Source organism: Triticum urartu, chromosome 3A, assembly GCF_056163025.1.
Source record: "Triticum urartu cultivar PI428250 chromosome 3A, HENAU_Tu73, whole genome shotgun sequence".
Taxonomy (NCBI): domain Eukaryota; kingdom Viridiplantae; phylum Streptophyta; class Magnoliopsida; order Poales; family Poaceae; genus Triticum; species Triticum urartu.
In genome coordinates this window covers 707,339,315-707,361,634 of record NC_141875.1, presented here as the reverse complement: position 1 = coordinate 707,361,634, position 22,320 = coordinate 707,339,315, and the positions used below count along the sequence as shown (strand labels likewise).

The 22,320-nt window shown below is 44.9% G+C and overlaps 1 long non-coding RNA gene and 1 pseudogene across 1 annotated transcript; both read right to left on the bottom strand.

The window, feature by feature from the left end:
- The window catches only part of LOC125547265 (UPF0481 protein At3g47200-like), a 123,504-nt pseudogene that overhangs the window by 50,890 nt on the left and 50,294 nt on the right, over window positions 1-22,320 (bottom strand).
- On the bottom strand, window positions 2,122-5,179 carry LOC147981939 (uncharacterized). Its single transcript, XR_015599957.1, has 5 exons — window positions 5,055-5,179; window positions 4,837-4,934; window positions 3,345-3,417; window positions 3,221-3,262; window positions 2,122-2,355 (listed from the first exon to the last, which is right to left on the bottom strand). It is a non-coding gene; the product is annotated as an uncharacterized LOC147981939 (long non-coding RNA).

Here is a 22,320-nt window from a genome sequence, read left to right as displayed (position 1 = left end):
GTCCGTATCCCAACCTTGCTGCCGTAGTCCGGCCAGGGCTCTCCTGATAAAGAGAGAGACTTTAGAGAATTCAGGATGTCACCGAAGGGCGAGTGCTGAAAGATGTCTGCGGCAGTGAACTCCATTATCGGCGCCCAATCGGATTCGACCGGCAGGGGCGTGACGGGCTCGGAGTTCGGAGAGGAATCCGGCTCCTCGGAGTCATGGGCCATGCGGAGTGCGGGGCTGGAGTTCGGCTCGATCGCCTCTGAGATCGCAGCCCCTGAGGCAGCGTCCAACCGCTGATCCTCGATCGGCGCAGTAGGCTCCTAATCAATGGTCGGAACCGATGCGTGTGCGGCCTCCAAGGCGCTGTTCGGCGGAAGAGCTATATCGTGCCCATTGAGACAGTGCGGCGCGTTTGGCTGTGGCTCGAATCCGTCGAAGATCAAATCCCCGCGGATGTCAGCCATGTAATTTAGGCTTCCAAACCTGACCTGATGGCCAGGGGCGTAGCTTTCGATCTGCTCAAGGTGGCCAAGCGAATTGGCCCGCAGTGCGAAGCCGCCGAAGACGAAGATCTGTCCGGGGAGAAAAGTCTCACCCTGGACTGCATCGTTGTTGATGATCGAAGGAGCCATCAGGCCTAAAAGCGACGACACAGAGGAACTCTCAATGAAAGCACCAATGTCGGTGTCAAAACCGGCGGATCTTGGGTAGGGGGTCCCGAACTTTTCGTCTAGGCCGGATGGTAACAGGAGGCAAGGAACACAATGTTTTAACCAGGTTCGGGCCCTCTTGATGGAGGTAAAACCCTACGTCCTGCTTGATTAATATTGATGATATGGGTAGTACAAGAGTAGATCTACCACAAGATCAAGGAGAGGGTTAGGGTTACACAAAGTCGGTTATAATGGTAGGAGATCTTGAATATCCGCATCGCCAAGCTTGCCTTCCACGCCAAGGAAAGTCCCATCCGGACACGGGACGAAGTCTTCAATCTTGTATCTTCATAGTCCTGGAGTCCGGCTGAAGGTATAGTCCAGCTACCCGAACACCCCCTAATCCAGGACTCCCTCAATGCATCTGAATGCCCCAGGGACTTCCGCAGTCCTTCCGCTTCTTGTCGCAGCAAAGCTGATCAATGTCTTTCAGCTTGTAGTTGAGACTCAAGAAACCGAACTGATTCAGATAGTGAGTTTGAATAGCTTGTGCAAGCGGTAGTGTCTAGTAACTTGAACACTAAACCAAGACAGGACTTTGGGGTTGTCTCGCTGTCTTCAAGATAGTCTTCCTTAGCTGTTTTATCAGCTTTGTTGGAGACCAACAAGGATGTGTCACTATCCTGAACCTTATCTGCATTACTTCCTTTACCATTGCTTAATAAGGCACTCTTCCTCAATATTCTGTCAGCATTCTAAAAGAAGAAACAAGCAGACACATAACAAGTTTAGCATGTACTAGTATATGAAACTCATTTCGGTGAACCAGTTCATTAGTAAGGTGGACATGATTAAACTACCAAGTCTTCTATTGCCAAGTACTAGTACATAATAAAAGCATCAAACAAACATATATCTATGTCCTATGGCCACTGCATTGTCTTGCCAAATCAAAATAGAGACACGATTCAAATCATATCACTCACTACAAGAAACTTGTTAATACATGACGGTCTTTGTCTGTCACAGATCAGCCAAAAACTGTCATGCACACCCATCCATGGACCTGAATTCCGTCATGTATATCGTGTCATAATTTGACATTGTACCTTCCATGACGGTTGTTGGCCGTCATGGATCTGTCACAGGCCCGCCCGGCCCAAACTAGGCTGTGACGGAACAAAATGTCACCGATTTACATGACCTGGAAGCAACGTGGACCTGACATGGCATCTGCATGGATCTTACGTGGAGGCCAGCGTGGCTCATGTAGTAACCAGCCCAATTACTGTCTTGGCCCAATAATTTCAGTCCAGTCCAACCCATTTGATATTATTTTGGTACTGCCCATTGGCCTACCAATTTTTTTAGTCCAACCCATTAGCCCCTTTTCTAGTCCAGCTTGTTTTCTTAATGTAGCACAGTTTACAACGAGACAACCAAATTATATTCATTCAAAAAATAACATTTGTTCACATCATAATACAAAGTACCAACAATCTAGTCTGATTTCAAAAAACAAAGCTTAATATCAAATCAGCACAAGCATATCTGGAAAGAGCTTTGAGCATTTTTTTAGTAATATGACTTCCATGAAAAAATGTCCTTGTTGACTTCAGTCTCCAACACCAGCACCCTTTCAGGGAGTTATACAGACCCAAGTAATTCCTGCTAAAAAACTTCAATCTAAAGTAACACGGACTAACCGCCAAACCTGCATGGAATCCAAAAGACATACAAAATTATAATAAGTTATAACAGCAAAAAAACCAAGTACGCTTTTATATCTGCTATATCCAATACAAATCTGTAATGGTCTTACATGCATGTAATTATTAGATGTTCTTTGGACATCTTATGAATTCAGGTATATATCTAAACATTTGTCCTCCACTCCACACATCCCAGCGGCACTCCTTTCATCATAGTTTAAAATAACTATACAGTAACATGTTCGCCGGTGAACTGGAGATATTGGGGGTGTCAAATCTGATAGACTATGATAACAATTCAGAACAAATATTGTTCATGGGTGTGATGGGATGCACATCAGTTCACAAAATCAGAAACAAAACTGATATAAATATAGCTGCCAGAAATATGTAGTACAATGTGATCAATTGAGAAAAAAAAATTGAACAACATCTACATACTAACTACAATCTAGCAGTACTTTGAGTAATAATAATCTTCAAACGTATGAAAAGTAGCTGTGTAAAGCTAATTTTTACCTGGCTTACAACTTTAGCAGCGAGCTATAACATTTAGAAGTAGACATGATTAAAGAGTACCAACACGCACCTCCTTTCTGAAATAAAACTTACTACAGAAATAAGTTGCATCAAACTGGCTGCTATTCTACTTTTTCACATGATCAATAATCATGATTCTTTGCAAGGAATAATGGGTATTTCGCAACCAATTAATTCAACAATAGTTACAGGATACGGTGGAAAGAGAAGGGTAGTTAGTATTTGATGCTAAGAATAACATATCTTGACCGAAGATTATTTAATCACACATATGCCATATTGATATGCTTTTGATGGGATAATTGGAGGAAGAGACACGGTGCTTACCTTGCACCGGCATGATGTCGATATCCTTAAAGTATCAATAGGCTGGAAAATTGGTTGAACATATCAGCCTACTACAGATAAATTCTTACATATATACATAAGAACTGGAACAAAAGAACATCACCTCTAGTCCTAGACTTGAAATTGTTTTGGTATAGATTTTGCACCAATTCCCCCAGAGAAGTACAATGTAGCACCTTATATTTGAATGTATACATACAAATCAGAATCATTCCCAAATGTGCTTTTTTTCTTAACATAAATCAAGAATCAATTAAAACTTTAGGAAATACAAAACTTAAAGATCCAATCAGAAACGTAGAAGAATAAGGAGGAATAACCCACTATCCAAGTGACAACAAACAGCAAAGCATACCAAATAGAGGAGTAAATCAATCTAATCATCCTCGTCACGCAGACCAGCCATGTACAAATGTACAGTGCAATATATTACTGTGATTACTTTGGACATATGTGCAGTCACAACATCCATCAGTTTTACCTGTTGCTCTCTAGGGGCATGTGGCTTCCTGGCAACAGCGGCCACATCAGCATCATGACAGGAGGGTCGATTTTTCGAACTTGGGAAGCAAGAGTGCGAGGCCAGGCAGGCGGTGGTGTGCAGTTTTTTTTGCTTTTGTTTTCAGGCAAGAGGGCAGCCCATTAATTCAATCTTTAGGAGACTACGATCAGCTTGGAACTCAATTTCTTTTTTTTTGTATTTGGAACTCAATTTCTGAATTAAGTAGAAATGGTTAAGAACCCACAGGTTTAATTCCAATTATTTGATTTCTTGCACTGTCGTACTAACAGCCAACAACATTTCAATCTAGTGAAGGTTGAAGTTGCAGCAGTGGACAAATCAATTAGCCAACATCCAGCAATGGAATCCAAACAAAAGTCTAAAACAGATCAACTAACTAGGTAATTTAAAAAAGGTAATTATCTTGTTAACTATTAGGTGACCTCTATTTAGTCCTTCAGTTAAATCGATCATGATTGTTTTGTCACACTACCTCTTAGATTTATCTATGTACTTACATTATTAAATTCCTACGGAGTATTCATTACGAGTATTTGCTTCAGTTTTTGTGCCCCTAGATGGGAGGAATAAGAAGCAGATAACTTGACATCTCAGAAATCAGTGAAGCGGACTAATCTAGCCTTGGTGTGTAACTCCATTTAAAAAGAGAATTGATGTCTGACCCGGACAGACTAAAAGTACATATGGATTCAACAATATTTGGTAATGGATGAAAAACTAAATGATGATGCATATTCACGGGAAACTGGTAGATGCCTGAATGGATAAGATGGAAAATAATAATAATACTGTTACATGAATATAAAATTGTTTTAAGTTAAACTTTTTATTGGATATGAATTCAAGTGTTTTCTGTCGTGTTGTTTGATCATGTTTATTCTCCATGGATTCAGTCCCCAATCGGGTGAGCTTATAGGCAAAACCTGTTTCCCAAACAAACAGCATCAAGGATCCTCCTATCAGTTGTCAACATTGTTATTCGTCAAGCTTCTCACGCTGGGTGTGAAGGTTTTATCTGATAAATACATCTGGAACTCATGTAAAAGAAAGCCATTTGCCGAGCTGCACTCACCATCTGATGAAATTGATGCGGTCGGTGCCGTCGTCGAGCGTGAAGGGCACGTCCGTGTTCTGCTCCGCCTTGCCGCACACCATCCCCACGAGACTGACCTGCAAATCCCCCAAGCCAAATAAGAAGTTGTGTAAAAACTCAATCCGGATGAACAAATAGCAGAGGAGAAGCGTGTGTGTGGCTTGTGGGGGGCAGGGGGGGGAGGGTTGATTCCTCACTCATGTTGGCTCGCCGCGGAGCTGGATCTGTGCCCGCCGCCGGCGACCTCGGGGTTTCCAAACCCACCAGTCGGTCCTGCCGCCACTGCGGCCGCGTCAGCTCTAGAGGCAGGACTGGGCCGCCGCAGCTCGAGGGCACGACCTGAATGGGAAGGGGCATGTGGTGGGGTAGACGGGGATGGATCCGGTGCGGGATAGATGGAGGGGCCTGCCGCCGGCGGCGGCGACATGAAGCGACACGAGGAGGGAAGGTGGAGTGGCGGCGGCGGCTGGTTGGTATGGGAGGAGACGGGATAAGGGCAACTAGGGTTAGGATGGTGTGGACTCTGCAGTTAAATGGCCGACTCAAAAATTTTCACTCCCCGCGCTGGCGACTTAAAATTGCCCTTCTCACGCACGCGCTCTGTTTGTTTCTCTTTTTTTTTTCCGTATTCACTGTTGCATTCGACTGACAAGTAGGCCAAACAAAATGGCACGCACTGCAGGAGCCACCCATGACGGTCTAAATGGTGTATAAATAAAAAAAGTTAGGCCCATCTGGTTGATCAGTGACGGTTTTCGTGACGGTCCATCGTTGTCCATCATAATCAGTTAATCATCTTGAGGCCCATTCGCATCTTGCATATCCATGACGGTTTCCGTGAAAGTTTGTGAGAACGTCATGAGAAATCCGTCATGGATTAACAGATTTCTTGTAGTGACTTCAAGACAAAGCAGCAGTGAAAGGATACAAAGCGTGGGAAACTACACGGCACAACAAGATTTCAGATGGGTACCACGGGTCTACATGTATAACAACACTATTAGCTCTGTTGTGAGGCTAGTAATGTGCATGATATGAAAGTCAACTGTATACACAATTGAAATTGAAATCAACAGAGCTATTGATAAGAGCAAACCTGTTAAAGAAACATGCGTGAAGGTACCTGCTGTGCCATTGGAGTTTCGATTGGATCCTTCAGTTTAAAAATAAGTTTGTATGAGTAAATACAGTGATACAAGAGCAAAGCAATCATAGTTAAAAAAGGCGCGCCTAAGCGAGCGCTTAAGTGCGCCTAGGCTCTAGGCGTTGGCAAAACGCATTGCGCATAACTACGCATAATTTGTGCATAACTGCGCATAAGCATGCGCTTTGGTCAGTAAAGCGCAAGGCGGTGGCAAAACGCACAATTAACTCCTAGCGCTTTTTTGAACTATGATAGCAATGGAATCTTAAATTAGAACAGTTGTTCTTCAGGTTTAGGCACTTGTTCTACATGAACAGAGTACAGTAAGACGCAAGAATATAATACTTAAAAATAGAAAATGAGCTCATAGACCTTACCACATTCTTGGTTCGGGACCAGTACAGAACAAGGCGTTCCCAGTCATCGTCCAGTAAATGTGTCTCAGGAGAACGTAAGGGAATTTGATGAGTTTGTTTGCCGGTGAAGTACGTTTTCTTCACGTAATTCCGATACTGCCACCAAGCATTCTTGAAGATAGCAGAGGTATTAGCACAGGTTACCTCATCCTGAGTTTCCAAATCGGTCCTTCTCTATAGAGAAAAATTGGAAAATTTGCTGTATTATAACCATCATGGAGGTAGGATGTATGGGACGAAGAAAAGTAATTGACATGAATAACATTACTTACACATAACTCCTGGACAAACACCTGCAACTGGCATTTTCCTTCATCGTCAGTATAATATTTCCAAGATGGGAAGATACGCACATACGATTTAAGAACATCAAATGCGATAGATGCTAAACTACAACTAGCTGGTTGTGCTTCCTTCACAGGAATAGGCGTACTAACTGGTGGAGTTGGGGTTCGCCGTGATAGTACTGGCCCTTTGGGCATTGGAGCTGCCTTACTAACTGCTCTTGTTTGGGAGCTCTGTGGTGGAGATGGTGCTGTGTCAACAGGAACTGGGTTACTATCGGCTGGGGTTGGGGTTAGATTGGGTGAAGCTAGTTCTCTGTCCATCGCGGTAGGGGTACAATCTGTGAAAGTTTGGGTTATGTGTGGTAGGGCTGGTTCTTGTGCATGTACAACCGAGGTGCTACCTCCACCAAGAGGTAGCACTGTTTTATTTGAAGACCGTGTTTTTAGTCCGCTAGATACTGGCGTCACCCACTCCAATTCAAATTGCTGATAAACAGGAAACATAGTTGAATGTACAGACATTGTATGAGAGCCAGATGCAATAGATAGTGTCGAAAAAAGAGGGCATGAAATAGTTGACATGTATATTGTTTAACTAAAACAGATAGCATGACATAATTTCACATATATGATGTCTATCTAAACTGGATAGCATACCATAACATAATTTAAAGATATGATGAATAACTAAACAGGAACGCATGACATAATTCACCTACATGTTATCTAAGTAATCAGGATCACATCATTTAATTCACATATGTGATTTATATGCTAAATAGAGGGCATTCGATATGATGTCTGAACTAAGAACATGGTGTTGAATATTGTGTATATGATGTCTAAACTATGCAATGCAAGACACCGTATGCATGATATGAGCAGTATAACCGTGCCAATTTAGAGCATACACCTCAGTGGGGGAATATGACTGGTCATCTGTCGCTGAATCCATCTCTGAGGAGTTATCGGGACATAACAAGAGATCTGCTTCGACAGGTAGCACTGTCCGCTCTGAAGGCCTTGTTTTCACTCCAGATTTTTCCATCTCCCACCCAAATGGTTGATTCACAGGAAGAGTAGTTTAATGTACAAACATTGTCGACAAATAGAAATGTAATGAAGAAAATGATGGGCAAGATATCATTCAAATATACGATTCCTGGTTAAACAGGATGGCATTGCACATTTCACATATATTATGGCTGGCTAAAAGACATGAGACTGCATAATTCCCATATATGATATAGAAACTAAACAGGTGGCATTACAGAACATGTCTAAACTAAGCAAATGACATATATGATGTCAAAAGTAGGCACTGCAAGGCAACATATGCATGATATGACTAACATCATCATGCCAAGGTAGAGCAAACACCTTGGGGGGGTAAATAGGAGTGGTCAGCGGCGTCTGAATCCGCCTAAGAACAGATATCCTCCTCTGAATTACAATCTGGAGAGGGGTGGGGAGGGTTTGCCATTGAACCCACCATGGAGCGATGTCTGCATGACGTTGTATTGCCGCGCAAAACTCTTCTCTTTTTCTCTACATGTTCAGCATGACTGTGTACAATATCTGACATGCATACGAAAAAAATATGGTGAGATTATGTAAGGAGAGAATGCAGAAATTTAGAGTCATGTTAACAACCAGTGGATCAACGTTTTTTCGTTGAACCAAAATAGCCCTAATGGATCGACGTGAATGTATAGTAATAAGTGATGCAACAAGTGTACAACCTCTTTGTCGTAGCCGTGTCGACCTCAGCATCATTGGGTCGGTCGCTGAAGCAGTTGAGGAAGAGGTGGTTGTCAGAGGTGTGGAGGAAGATCTGAGGAATCTGTAGACGGCGTCCAGGGCACCGCTCTGTTGTGATGGATCGTTCTATCGTTGGAGCAGCTCCGGTGAGCCATAAGACGTCAAGGCTGAAGCAGCACAAGACAAACATCATCAATCTCAAGTGGGATTCTAATAGCATCTCCAATAGATGATGTAAAATGGATGTAAAATTAACATCACCAAAAACCACCTGACTACAACAGATGAGGTAAAAACTGTTGACTCTGAACTTAACTGTCAAAACTGAAATTTACTGTGGAAACAGAATGCTACTGTCGAAACTGAACGCAATGGTAGCAGAGAGGCACTTGACATGTAGTTTAGGGAGGGCATGCAGTTCATCTTCAACCCGCACCCCCTGAGCCGCCAGCCACCACCGGCCGAACCACCGGCCCCAGCGCCGCCTCGCCGCCCCAAAAAAACTCGACACCACCGCCCCAACCAGCCCTCTAGCCCCCCGTCCTCACCCTGAACCCTAAGATAGATAGTGGGGTACCTCTCCGGCGAGCCCCCGTCCCCGCTGCGGGTGGTTCTTCCTTAACTCCGGCGAGCCCCCCAACTCCTGAAAATCGACTTACCCAAAAGTCGATTCAGTCGGCTGGAGTGTGGCTTAATCGGAGAGAGCAGCAGCACGAGCGAGGGGGAAAGCAGCAGCAGCAGCTGGGCGAGCGATCGATCAAGCGAGAGCCAGAGCAGCAGCAGCAACGCGAGCGAGCGAGCGAGAGCCGGAGCAGCAGCAGTAGATCCGGCTAGTATGGACGCCGCCGCTGAAGGGGCCTCGCACTGGGGGAGAGCCGCCGTGGAGATGTCGCCCGCGGCGCCGGCTTCAAGGTAGCTGCTCCATGGGGGTGCGGGATGGAGCACCGTCGGCGCTGGGAGGTCGAGTTAAGGAGAAGGTGCGATGCGATGAGTGTACAACCTCTTTGGTGGAGCCGAGTAGGCCTCGGCTTCGTCCGAGGAGTCGGTGAGGATGCCGCGGTTCAGGCGGAGCAGGTTAAGGCGGCGCTTTGGGGATGGAGTAGCCGCGATAGACGAGGTGATCGTCGGAGCAGCTCCTTGGGGGTGGAGGACGGGGCGGCTGAACCGGCGGGACAGCGAGATGGACGAAATTGGCGCCTTCACAACCCGTGCAGCGGTTCAGGCGGAGCACGTACAATTTTCACATTGTGCATGTCATGTACTATTAATCTTGTCAATAGTCAAAGGTGGTCTTCTTCTTCTTCTTCTTCTTCTTCGACTTCTTCTTCTTCTTCTTCCTCGTCCTCTTCTTCTTCCTCTTCCTCTTCCTCTTCCTCTTCCTCTTCCTCTTCTTCTTCTTCTTCTTCTTCTTCTTCTTCTTCTTCTTCTTCAGAGAATTAGGATTAAATGGCTAGTCTAACTGAAGTAGTAGATGATTATTTAAAGAGATTAAAACAATGTGAACGCAGTGGGGTTTGGATGCAAATGAAGACGAAGGGGAGGTGAAGAAGCCGAGGAGAATTGGTTCCCGATGGAGAAGTAAATGAGAGAAGTGGCGTGCAGGTAGGTAGACTAAACGAAAAGGCTATGTGGGTAGACTGATGAGTCGTACCTGTTCGTGTATGTGTCCATCCTTCCTGATAGGTGTGACCTATGCAAACAGATAAAAAATGTGCCGTAGTTTTTTTTGAGTGCGTGAGTGGGAGACACAACATTCTCCATTTTTATTCACTTTTCAGTTTTACATGTAGATTTTAACCCCAAAAAAACACATGGTCTTTTTAACACTTTTCAGTCTGCATTATCCTGGATATAGAACATGGATCTCTGAATAATTTAAATATTCTGAATAATTCAATAATTGACAGAGGCATAACAATTGAAATGTAGCTTCAAATGTCAAAAATTAGTGTCCTGGATATAGAACATGGATCCGTTTTTAGTTTGCGTAACACTTTTCAGTTTGCATTATCCTTCTCTGAATAATTCAAATGTCCTGGATATAGAACATGGATAACACTGTATATTTAGTGTAGAATCTTTTTAGTACTTTGAATTTTGGCCACTACTTCTCCTGTTTAGTAACTTTTCTGAATTTTGGCCACTACTACAGTAAGTTCAAGTGAGTAACTATAGTAACTTCAAGTGAGTAACTCCATTTCTGATTTTTTTTACATAAAACTAACCATGATATTTGTTCCTCGGTTCTGGTCATAATTATAATCTGATTGCTGAACCCTTAATCATTTTCATAATGTTTACATGATGCACAATTATACTGCCGTCAAAACTACTCCATACACACACTGTTGAAATTGACAAGATGGTGGTGGAGGTGGGAATAAATGTTCAGTATTGGTGCATTTTCTGTTCTTACAAAATTCAGATTGAATTTCACTACCAAAAGAAAAGAAGTGGAGATTAAATGTTGCTTTCCACTTACTTCACCTGTGTGTAACTCTTTTGGTGCATTTTCTGCAGAACCTATGTGTAGCTGCAGCATCCAGGCCAGTTCATCAACTGCTCGAAGAAGAAAAGAAGGTGGCATTTCCTTGCCTTTAGCATACAGGCCAGTTCACTTAATGTCCTCTAGTGCTATATTTCTGAGAACATCCAAGTTTTTACTTATCACTTTGCTAGCATTCACAAGTCTATTGAAGCGTGCATGTCTTTGTGAATCTTGCTGTCTACTCCAAATAGATGGTGTGTAGCCTGGCAAAGGATATTAGTACTTGGTGCATTCTAAGTTTAAAACCACTCTAGATTTACAAGTGTTTACTGAAGATGACAAGTGTTTATTCAGTTCTAAATTTGAAGTAACTAGTAGGCGAACAATATTCATCTTTTTCTGTATACGAAGAAGAATAAACCTAGCTAATTCAAATAATTCTAATTTTAGGGACATGTTTTTATCAACTCTTAGTTAAGGGCTTGTGGCAGTTTTCAGTTTTGTGCCTCTTGAATTGATTCTACAGGAATATTTAGGGAAAGTCATGGCTATTCTTAGCTCTCTGTAAAATGAACGACTGAAATTGGACAATCGGAAACTTTAGGTATGTTTGCAATTGGACAAATGGTGTATAAATCCAAATAAAGGAAAAAATTGAAATGATTCAAATAAATCCAAATAAATCCAAATAAACATGGTTGATCTTCATTTTGCATAAACTTGGTTGAGTATTACAGAGTATTTGACAACAAATTGACCTGGTTGGAATTCATACAGCAACAGTAACAGTTAACTGAACTTCTTTTGCGTGCATTTATCACTCCAGAAAACTTTCAGTAACAAGTGAGCAGCCTTTGCATTTTCTCAGTGAACTTTTGAGTGCATTTATCACTTGTTGGAGTATGCTACAGCTTCTGCAAATCACAAACTCCTTTAGTTTACATCTCAGTTTTAGCAAACTGTTTGACACGAAAAATAATAACAAACAATGATGGTTATCGTGTTATTATCTCTCTACGCGCCAGGGGAAATAAAAAAATTGCGGGCGTGCCAGTGTACAGTAGTACACAAAGAAAAGGATGCGGGAAACGAGTATTTCATTAATCTCATTGGAGAAACAAAAGTACAAGATCCCGTAAAGAAAAAGTGCGCTCCGTGGCCTACTAGCGCGGCCAGCCTGACTATGGCAATTGCGGTCTCCTGGTTCCCAGGGCCTCGAAAGGCTCCCGGTTAATTACTCCCGCGGGTTGCTCCACGAGATACCTCCGATTAAGCTATGTGGTCGTCTTCGCTTCTCGTCCTCCATGCGTGATGATGGTGATGTATGTGTGGGCAGCGGCAGAGCCCGTGTCCTCGTCGGTACATGCGCCGCAAGTGACGTGGCCTTAGCGGTGGCCGCGCCTGCCCTCGCCGTCGTGCCTCGTCGGTCTTGGCGGCGTTGGAGTAGTTGGTGTTGGGGTAGCATGGGTCACGGTCGGCTCAGACTTCTTGATGACCTGTTGCTTCATCGGGGTGTTCAAGGGGCTGTTCCTTGCGGGAGTAACTGTTTGGGGAGACCGGCGTCAGTGTAAAAAAAAAACCAACGCACGCTTACATGGGCGTCCGGCGTGGTTGGCACCTCGTCTCGGCTAGACGCCGAGTATTCGGCGGTCCGCCAAGACAAAGGGGCCGCCTCACGGGGCCGTGGAAAGTGGTATCGCAGAGGCCGCATCGCCTTGGGCTGGTACTACGCGAAAGAGTGACCTGTGCGCCGGCGATGCCATGGACCTGTACGCCGAGGAACTGTCCGCCATGGTGGGTGCGCCTCTCGAAGGAGGGACCGGTCTTGTACAGAGTCGTTGCAATCTTTGGTTCGGTGAAGGATCTGTACACCATTGACCTGTTCGTCGGGGACGCGGGCCTTATGAAGGAGGAACCGGTCTTAGATCTGTCGTTGCGGATATTGGTTCCACAAAGGACCTGTACACCGTGAAGGGGAAGGCGAGTCTCGGGTTGTGTCGTCAGCGAGCTCCGGTTGCACCACTTCGTCTCTTCCAAGAGAGTGATGCAAAACCTGTACGCCGGTGTACCCTTTGCCATGAACCTGTTCACCGTGGCCCTGTTCATGGCAATCTGTGCGTCGCGACCTGTACGCCATGAGGTGTTCACCGAGCACCATGAAGGCCGCCATGGTAAGGGCGCCGGTGTTAGCGGTTGAGCAGCGTCGTTGGCGAGCTCCGGCAGCTCCCGAGTCATCTCGGGCCAAGAACATGACACCTGAAAATAAAAGGCTTGGCATAGACGATCTTCGGCGGTGTCGGTGCAGTTTGTTGTTTCGGTGCAGTCATCTTCGGTGGCGGGGACGAGATCACACAAGTGTCGTCTACAGAGACCGGTACGCACTCTCCGCGTAGCGCATACATGCCGGCTGCATTGACCTGTTGATGCGATCTAGTCTTCTGCCGGCTGCGTGCCCGCGTAGAAGTATGATGGATTGGTGTGGTGCTAGCGGGTCTTCTCTCCGGACGTGCGTCTAGAGATCAGAGAATGAAAAAGCCTTGCGGCGTGATGTATATGCGTGTAATGGGCGGCAGCCTTGCGGCGTAGCTGCGTGGTCTCCGTGCCTCCCTACGTGGAAGGAGATGAGCCTTGATATCGGCAGGAGCTAGGTTTGCCAGCACCCCATGCGGCTGGGTAATGCCACCGCTTTTCGGTTGGATGAGCGCGTTGTTGCGTGAATTCTGGAGCAGCGTTTATGCCTTGCAGCCGTGAGAGCTCATCCATGCTTATCCAATTACCATTGACCATGCATTTGGATGCCCGGTGGACCTAACTGAGACACAACAAAAAAACAATCGTGCCAGGTTGAACAAACTAGCTTTTGAACTAGTATCGTGTCAGGTTGAGCATTGGCCGGAATATTTCAATAATATATACTTGATTAATCATGCTAGTTAGCATGCAATGCACGCATGCATCCGGTTCTGGCTACCATTCCACACTAGATAAATTATTAGTGCATCAACTATAGCCTCCTTTGTGAGCCTTGCTAGATACACCTAGGCATGGAGAAGCTTTCCCATATACGTGCACATGCAAAACACTATCACATTTGTTCTTCCTGTGATTCTAAGAGAATAGTTAGGAAAAACATTATAAAAAAACTTTCCGCGCTCAGAGGTACTTCGCGCGACAAAATCTCGTCGAACAAATGCCCCCTCGTCAAGTTGAGTTCGAGCGCGGAGCGATCAAACTTGACTTGGTGAAAATGTTCGACCGCTGGGCGCAATTTACTTGCAACCTTGGTTCAACTTTTTTTTTAAAGATAGTGCCGGTAGATCCTTCAGCATTTTTGTCTTGTTTGGTAACTTGTTGGGCCATGTAGCAGCTATGGGGCCGATCAACAAAGTGACCTCAGCTTGCCCCATTATGTAGCGAAATACCGTGCCATATTTTGGAGATTTTTTATCAACCTAGTCGCGACCACCTAACTGCTGCGGTGCCAGCCGACTAACTTGAATGGTTTCACAGATTCATGCTGGCCGCACTGGCGCATTACACTGCTCCCGCGATTTTCAAATGATGATGTAGGTGAGGCGTCGGTAGACCATCGACAACTCTGTTTCACCATGAATGGCGTTTCACTAGGGGGTATGCCGGGACACCATCGGCCTAACAGAAGATCGAGGGGATGATATTGCCCCCAAGCTTCATTGTTGTTGGAGACGGGGTACCGGAGTGACATCGGCACCATCCTTAGGAGCATGCAAGTGTCGCCTTCCGGCGCCCACCGTTCATGTTGGCGTAGGTGATTGGTCTCCGGGATGCCGTCGCCGCCGCCATGGACGCATGGGTATTTCTGCCACCACGCGAACACGGTGTAGGTCGGTGTAGAGGTTTGACGTCGGGATATCGTCGACGTTCATGGCATACGGGTTGGTTGCCCCGGACGCCTGCGATGTTGGTTGGTGTAGAGTACTCGACGTTAGGTTGTCATTGGCAACGCCGAGAAGTACCTATTCATTGCCTGCAAAAGATGTTGGGGAAGCGCAATGACTAGAAATACCCAACAAAACAAAGCGAAGAAAGAGGAAGAAAACAAAAGGGAAGGTTTGGTTGGGTTTTAAAATGTTGGCTTTCCCGTTATACACCAGCTATGGGTGTGACATCCGAGAAGGCTACCAAAGGACTTGTCATCGGGAATCGTCGAAGTACCATGAGGATTACAAATCAACAACTGCTTAAGCCTCAGTGTACGTGTATGAAGACGCCGTGTTTCGGGATGCTTCCGAGAGGCAACATAAATTCATATTCTAGCCCATCATCATGCGGAGGGGCCCCACAGCCCGCCATGCCCCTTGCGCATGCCTCATGAACCCGGAGACTTGGGTATGGTAGGTTCAGGGTGGATGGTTTTGGGAGAACAGCTTGGCGATTTTTCTTCATGCCTTATTGAGGGGTGGTGAACATCTACCTTCCGCCTCCTTTTCAGTGAGTCTCGTACTGCTTGGGACAACTTGACTGCTTCGTGGACTCTTGTGATTTTTTTGATTGCTTCTTGGAGATTTGGGATTGCTTGTTTTTTTGTGCGGATTGATTGATTCCCCGCGGACTTCATGAACTTGGTTGAACTTTTGTGTATTCTGCTTGCACTTCTTGATGATGATTCTTCCATGACTTCTTGAAGACCCACCTTGAGAATTTGGAAGGCACCTGTTCACCTCTATGGACTAAGAAAACCCTCAGGCACTTTATCTGGAGCTCTTTGGTGGCGTATCCCAGGGTTGTCATGTGGCTTCGCACCGGACCAACTTGCATTGGGCCAGGTAGCCACCATGAATCTTTTCCTATAGTCTCCCCTGGGATACGAGCCTCTGCGAACATGAAGCATGACAGGAAACATGAAGTGTGCGGGGTCTCGGCGCTCATAAGTGCCCAAGTAATCGTCTCCGCTGCCTCCGGAAGCATGCACCTGATACGTGTCGTGCATTGTGGGTGTAGGAGCCGCTCTGCCTGCAACTTGACACATTGTGCCACCTTCCGACAAGTCCTAGGGTAGCCAAAACTTCAATCAACAGCATGATGTGGTAGAGGAAAGCCAGTTTTTTTTTCTTGGACTGAGTCCGTTAAAATTGGGGAGACCAATAAAATATCCACAACATGCAATGAAGAGTGCATCATGGATCCGATAGCCCACTGAAAAGGGTCTCCCCAAGAAAAAAAGGCAACGAAAGAGGCAACACTTTAAGAAAAATATTTTTTAAGGAACCTTCTGTTGATTGGAGGCATAGGCCGGACTCCCTGGGAATCAATCAGCTGGTATGCTGAAAGTGCAACTATCCCTAGATGGTTTTGGTAATTCATAACAACATATAGCTCATTGAGCTAATACTATTCCAAGATGATTATTTCAGGAAAGATCAATGATTGGCATGGCATGGATGTGAAAGTGGAACCCTCAAAATACTAAGGACAAAGGATTGGCTCAAGCTCAAAAGCTCAAGACTCTTCATTTTATATTTTAGTGATCCAAGATCACATTGAGTCTTTAGGAAAAGCCAATACTATCAAGGAGGGATGAGGTGTTGCTTAATGAGCCTCTTGCTTCATGTGCTTAGTGATATGCTCCGAAACCCTCAACTACTTTCCCATATCCACATATGACCTAAATCCTAAGCCAAACTCGGTCCTACCGATTTTTCCTATCCGGCGCCACCGAGTTTCACTTGTCATTAGCCACTGCCAAACCCTAGCAATTCGGTCCTACCGATAGGGATCTCGGTCTCACCGAGATGGGGTTGCAAACTCTCTGTTTCCCTTTCGTAACTTTTCGGTCCCACCGAGATTGCAATGTAAACTCAGTGTTTCCCTTTTGTAACTTTTCGGTCTCACCGAGTTCCACTCAGTCTCACCGAAATAGCAAATCGGTCCCACCGAGTTTGCCTGACCAACTCTCTGGTTAGCTAATTACCAAATTCGGTCTCACCGAGTTTGTGTAATTGGTCTCACCGAGATTACGTTATGCCCAAACCCTAACCAGATCGGTCCTACCGAGTTGCATGTCAGTCCCACCGAAAATCACTAACGGTCACTAGGTTTACATTTTTGGTCCGACCGAGTTTATTGATTCGGTCCCACCGAGATTGGAAAACTGTGTAACGGTTGGATTTTGTGTGGAGGCTATATATACCCCTCCACCTTCTTCTCATTCGAAGAGAGAGCCATCAGAACACACACACCATTCCAACTCATATGTTTTGAGAGAGAACCACCTACTCATGTGTTGAGATCAAGACATTCCATTCCTACCATATGAATCTTGATCTCTAGCCTTCCCAAGTTGCTTTCCACTCAAACCCTCTTTCCACCAAATCCAAATCCTATGAGAGAGAGTTGAGTGTTGGGGAGACTATCATTTGAAGCACAAGAGCAAGGAGTTCATTACCTACACACCATTTGTTACTTCTTGGAGAGTGGTGTCTCCTAGATTGGCTAGGTGTCGCTTGGGAGCCTCCGACAAGATTGTGGAGTTGAACCAAGGAGTTTGTAAGGGCAAGGAGATCGCCTACTTCGTGAAGATCTACCGCTAGTGAGGCAAGTCCTGTGTGGGCGATGGCCATGGTGGGATAGGCAAGGTTGCTTCTTCGTGGACCCTTTGTGGGTGGTTGCTTCTTCGTGGACCCTTCGTGGGTGGAGCCCTGTGTGGACTCGCGCAACCATTACCCTTCGTGGGTTGAAGTCTCCATCAACGTGGATGTAGGATAGCACCACCTATCCGAACCACGGGAAAAACATCCGTGTCTCCAATAGCGTTTTAATTCTCCAAACCCTTCCCTTTACATTCTTGCAAGTTGCATGCTTTACTTTCCGCTGCCTATATACTCTTTGCATGCTTGCTTGAATTATGTGATGATTGCTTGACTTGTCCTAAATTAGCTAAAATCTGCCAAGAACTAAAATTGGGAAAAGGTTAAGTTTTTATTTGGTCAAGTAGTCTAATCACCCCCCCCCTCTAGACATACTTTCGATCCTACAAGTGGTATCAGAGCTTTGGTCTCCATTTGCTTGATCTCCATAGCTTTTGGTGGTCATAGCCTTGGTTTCACAACCTAGGAGAGTATGGCGTCTAGCGAGGGAAATTATCACCGTAGAGGTCCTTACTTTGATGGTACTAATTTTGCTAGTTGGAAGCATAAAATGAAAATGCATATTCTTGGACATAACCCTGCCGTTTGGGCTATTGTGTGTGTTGGTTTGCAAGGTGACTTCTTTGATGGGAGAGAACCGAACCGTGAAGCTACCGCGGATGAGTTGAAGATGTTGCAATACAATGCTCAAGCTTGTGATATTCTCTTCAACGGATTGTGCCCCGAAGAATTCAACAAAATCAGCCGTCTTGAGAATGCAAAGGAAATTTGGGACACTTTGATTGATATGCACGAAGGTACCGACTCCGTCAAGGAATCCAAGTTGGATGTGCTTCAAAGCCAACTTGACAAGTTCAAGATGAAGGATGGTGAAGGTGTCGCCGAAATGTACTCTAGGCTTGCTCTCATCACAAATGAGATTGCCGGCTTAGGAAGTGAAGAGATGACTGATAAATTCATCATCAAGAAGATTCTAAGAGCCTTGGATGGAAAATATGATACCGTGTGCACATTGATCCAAATGATGCCCAATTACAAAGATCTCAAGCCAACGGAGGTGATTGGAAGAATTGTTGCTCATGAGATGTCACTTAAGGATAAAGAGGAACTTCACAACAAATCAAGTGGTGCCTATAAAGCCTCATGTGAAGCCCCTACATCATCAAGTGAGAAATAAGACTTCAATGAAGAATTGAGCTTAATGGTGAAGAACTTCAAGAAGTTCTATAAGAGTAGAAGCAAAGATAGAAGCTCCAAGTCAAGGTCCTACAATGACAAAAGATCTTCTAGTCGAGAGCAAAACTGTTACAATTGTGGAAGACCCGGACACTATTCCAATGAGTGTACGGCTCCCTACAAGAGAAGAGAAGATTCTCCAAAAAGAAGAAGCAAAGGATTACCACCAAGAGAGAGAAGGAGTAGAGATGATCGTTATGAACGAAGATACTCACGGAGAAGCAAGGATTCGGAAAGGAAGGAAAAATCATCAAGGAGCTACACAAGAAGAAGACATCAAGCTCATGTTGGTGAATGGGTATCCGGCTCCGACTCCGACAGCCACTCCGAGAGAAGTTATTACTCCGGCTCCGAAGATACTCAAGATGAAGGTGTTGCCGGTCTAGCACTTGTGTCAACCAACTCCTATGACATATTTGACTCACCAAATGAGGGAATTGGAAGATGCTTCATGGCCAAAGGTCCTAAGGTAACACACCCCGAGTATGTTGATTTCAATAGTGATGAAGATGACTTGTTAGGTGATGATTTGCTTGGTGACAACTCTAGTGATGAATACTATGATGAAATGTCATTTAAACATGCTAATCAAGATAAAACGAATGAAAATGATAAGGAGAAGATTGAGGCCCTAACTAAAGAACTAAACACTCTTAAGTTAGCTCATGAAACCATCTTCGAAGATCATCGAGAACTTTTAAGAGCTCATGAGAAATTACGCTTTGAGAAGCTCAATCTTGAGCAAGAGCATGAGTTCTTAAAAGCAATCAATGATGATCTCCGCAAGAAAAGTTCTTCTTACATTGCCAAGCGTTTACTCTTATCCACTTACATGCCTCAAGTCAAGTCTAGTAACAAGAAAGATTCTTCCTCTAGTAGTAACAATGATCATGTTAAATCCAATATTGTTGCTTCTAGTAGTTCTCTTGATTCCACTAATGATTCTCTTAGCCAAGTTACACTTGAGCAAGAAAATAGCTTATTTAAGGGAATTATAAAGAAAGGAGTGTACAAAAGCCTTGCCGGGAGCAAGCAATTCGAGGAAATTGTACGCAAGCAAGGAATGCACCGGAAGAATCAAGGTGCTGGTTTTGAACGAAAGTTCAATGCCAATGGAGTTGAGTGGGAAGAAGATCAATACCCCAAGACAAAGTTTGTCCCTCAACAAGAGAAGTATACTTCTTTCAAGGGGACACAAGCTCAAGATGATCTTCCACCACAAGACTACGCGCAAAAAGGCAAGGACAAGCTTCAAGAGGAAATTGATGCATTTGAAGAAGCTCCTAAGACCTTAGTCAAGTGGATTCCCAAGACTACTTCAAGTTCCACTTCATCAGGTACGACTACAACTCCAAGGATCCCCATCAAGATGATGTGGATCCAAAAGAAGAAGAACTAGAGAGTTCTTGAGGGTGACTCCGCCAACATACTTCACTCTTATCATTTTGGCAAGAACAAGTGCAATCAACTTCCACATCTTGCACTAGTTCAAGGAGTCACAAACCCTCTTGTTGGTAAGACAAGGGACAAGGTAACCTAAAAGTTTTCATGGACATCATCTTTTGTGCATCACTCTATGTCTATGGATATCCTTGCTTGTTCCTTGTGGGACTAACCCATGTAGGTATTGAAAGTGCAATTCACTCAAATGGATAGCTCCAAGAGATCTACATCAACATTGAGCATCCACATCTTCAATATCTACATGAAGTCATCATCGACAAAACCCAAGGTTAGTTCATCCCTCTTAGGGGGGGTATCACATCTAGGGGGAGCTTTACTCTAAGACTTGAGCTAAAGCAACTCTAAAGATGTGAACAAAACAATGCTTTATGTAAAAGTGGTAACCCCACTTGAGCTTAAACGATGAGTATGACCTATGATCAAGTGTTCTCACTTGACTCCTAAGTCAATATACTCATATATAGATGACCTAGTCATCGCAAATTGCTTGATAGATGCTAGAATTGGTTGTGCATGCCTTGTCACATATTTCATTTGCCATCTTATTGTGTGAGCATGCTGGATTGCATATTTTACTCATTCGAGGACATCCACTTGTTGTTTTGATTGTTTGGCTTTATCTTCTTTTGCCAAGTGGATGGACAAGAATGCCTAAGAACCTCCTCTAGCTATCTATGCTCTTCTCGTCTCAAACTCTATTCATGCTGCATCACAAAATTTGATCAAGTCAGATTCGAATCACTCTGTGTGAGGAGCGCTCGGAGTCCCCGATTCGTCATAGACTTAAACTTCCAAAACCTCTTTATGATTCTCGGTCTGACCGATACTCCACTTTCGGTCCTACCGAGATCATTAAGTTGATCTAGGTTTTCGATCTCGGTGCAACCGATTTGAACTTTTCGGTCACACCGAGTTTCAGTAACTGCACGCAGTTATGAATCTCGGTGCCACCGAGTTGTTCCACTCGGTCACACCGATAGGGTCGGGCTATATATAGTCACAGGCAAAATTTTGGAAATTTCTCCGAACCCCTTCGCCCGCGCGATAGCCTGCTCTGCCCTCGTGGTCTCCATATCGTCTTCTCGCCGCCAGCAGCCTCCAGTCGCTGGTCTCCGTCGCCGTCAACGGGAATTCCGCCCCGCCGTTGCCGCCGTAGCAAGTCCCCGCCGAACTAGGGTATGGACTTGATCTTTGTGCTATTCCTCAATCTGATTCCTAGCACATTGTGATCATATTGATTCTTGCCACGTTTGAGAAACTTCTATCCAGTCAAAACGCCCGTAGATTAGGTTTGATTCGAAAATTCTAGGTTTAGGTTTCCGCCGAAACCATCTCGGACCCATCGAGTTGAAAAACTCAGTCCCACCGATTTGGCTTACGCCATTGCACAAGTGAGACTCGGTCTGACCGAGAATTACTTATCGGTGTGACCGAGATGATTTCAGTGGGAAACTAAAACTAAGTTTTTGGATCATTCTTTTGCAAAAATCTCTGCATTTTGTGATGCTCATCTTTTCTATCTCATCTATAATCTATTCACAGGGTCAGCAGTCAGTTTGCAACATGTCTGATCAAAGTGATAGCCAAAACATGTCAGAGCAGCAAGCAGTGATGAGTGAGGGCACTAGTCCCTCAAGTTCATCTGATGAAGGCAGCAGGAGTACTCCTAGCAATTTGCCAAAGGCTGCCACGAGACAAAGGAAGAAGAAAACTTCAGACTCTGAAGATGAGGACTATGTGGCAGAGGAAGAGGCCACTTCCAAGAGAATTGAGCCAGCTCAAGGCACTAAGCCAGGTCTGAAAATCAAAAGGCCAGCAGGCAGGCAACCCATGTCAAAGGCTAGAGCCTCAACTGAGAAGCCCACTCCCCAAGAGCCAGTTGCAGCTGAGGGCAAGAAAAGGAAGGAGAGGGTGAAGAAGACTGTGGCTAGAGTGCTTGGAAAGGCTTCCATCATGGAAGAAGAAGAGGAAGAAGAGGTAGCTGCACCAGCACCCAAGGCACCCAAGCTGATGGGTGATGCCATAAGGTCAGGGGCTACTG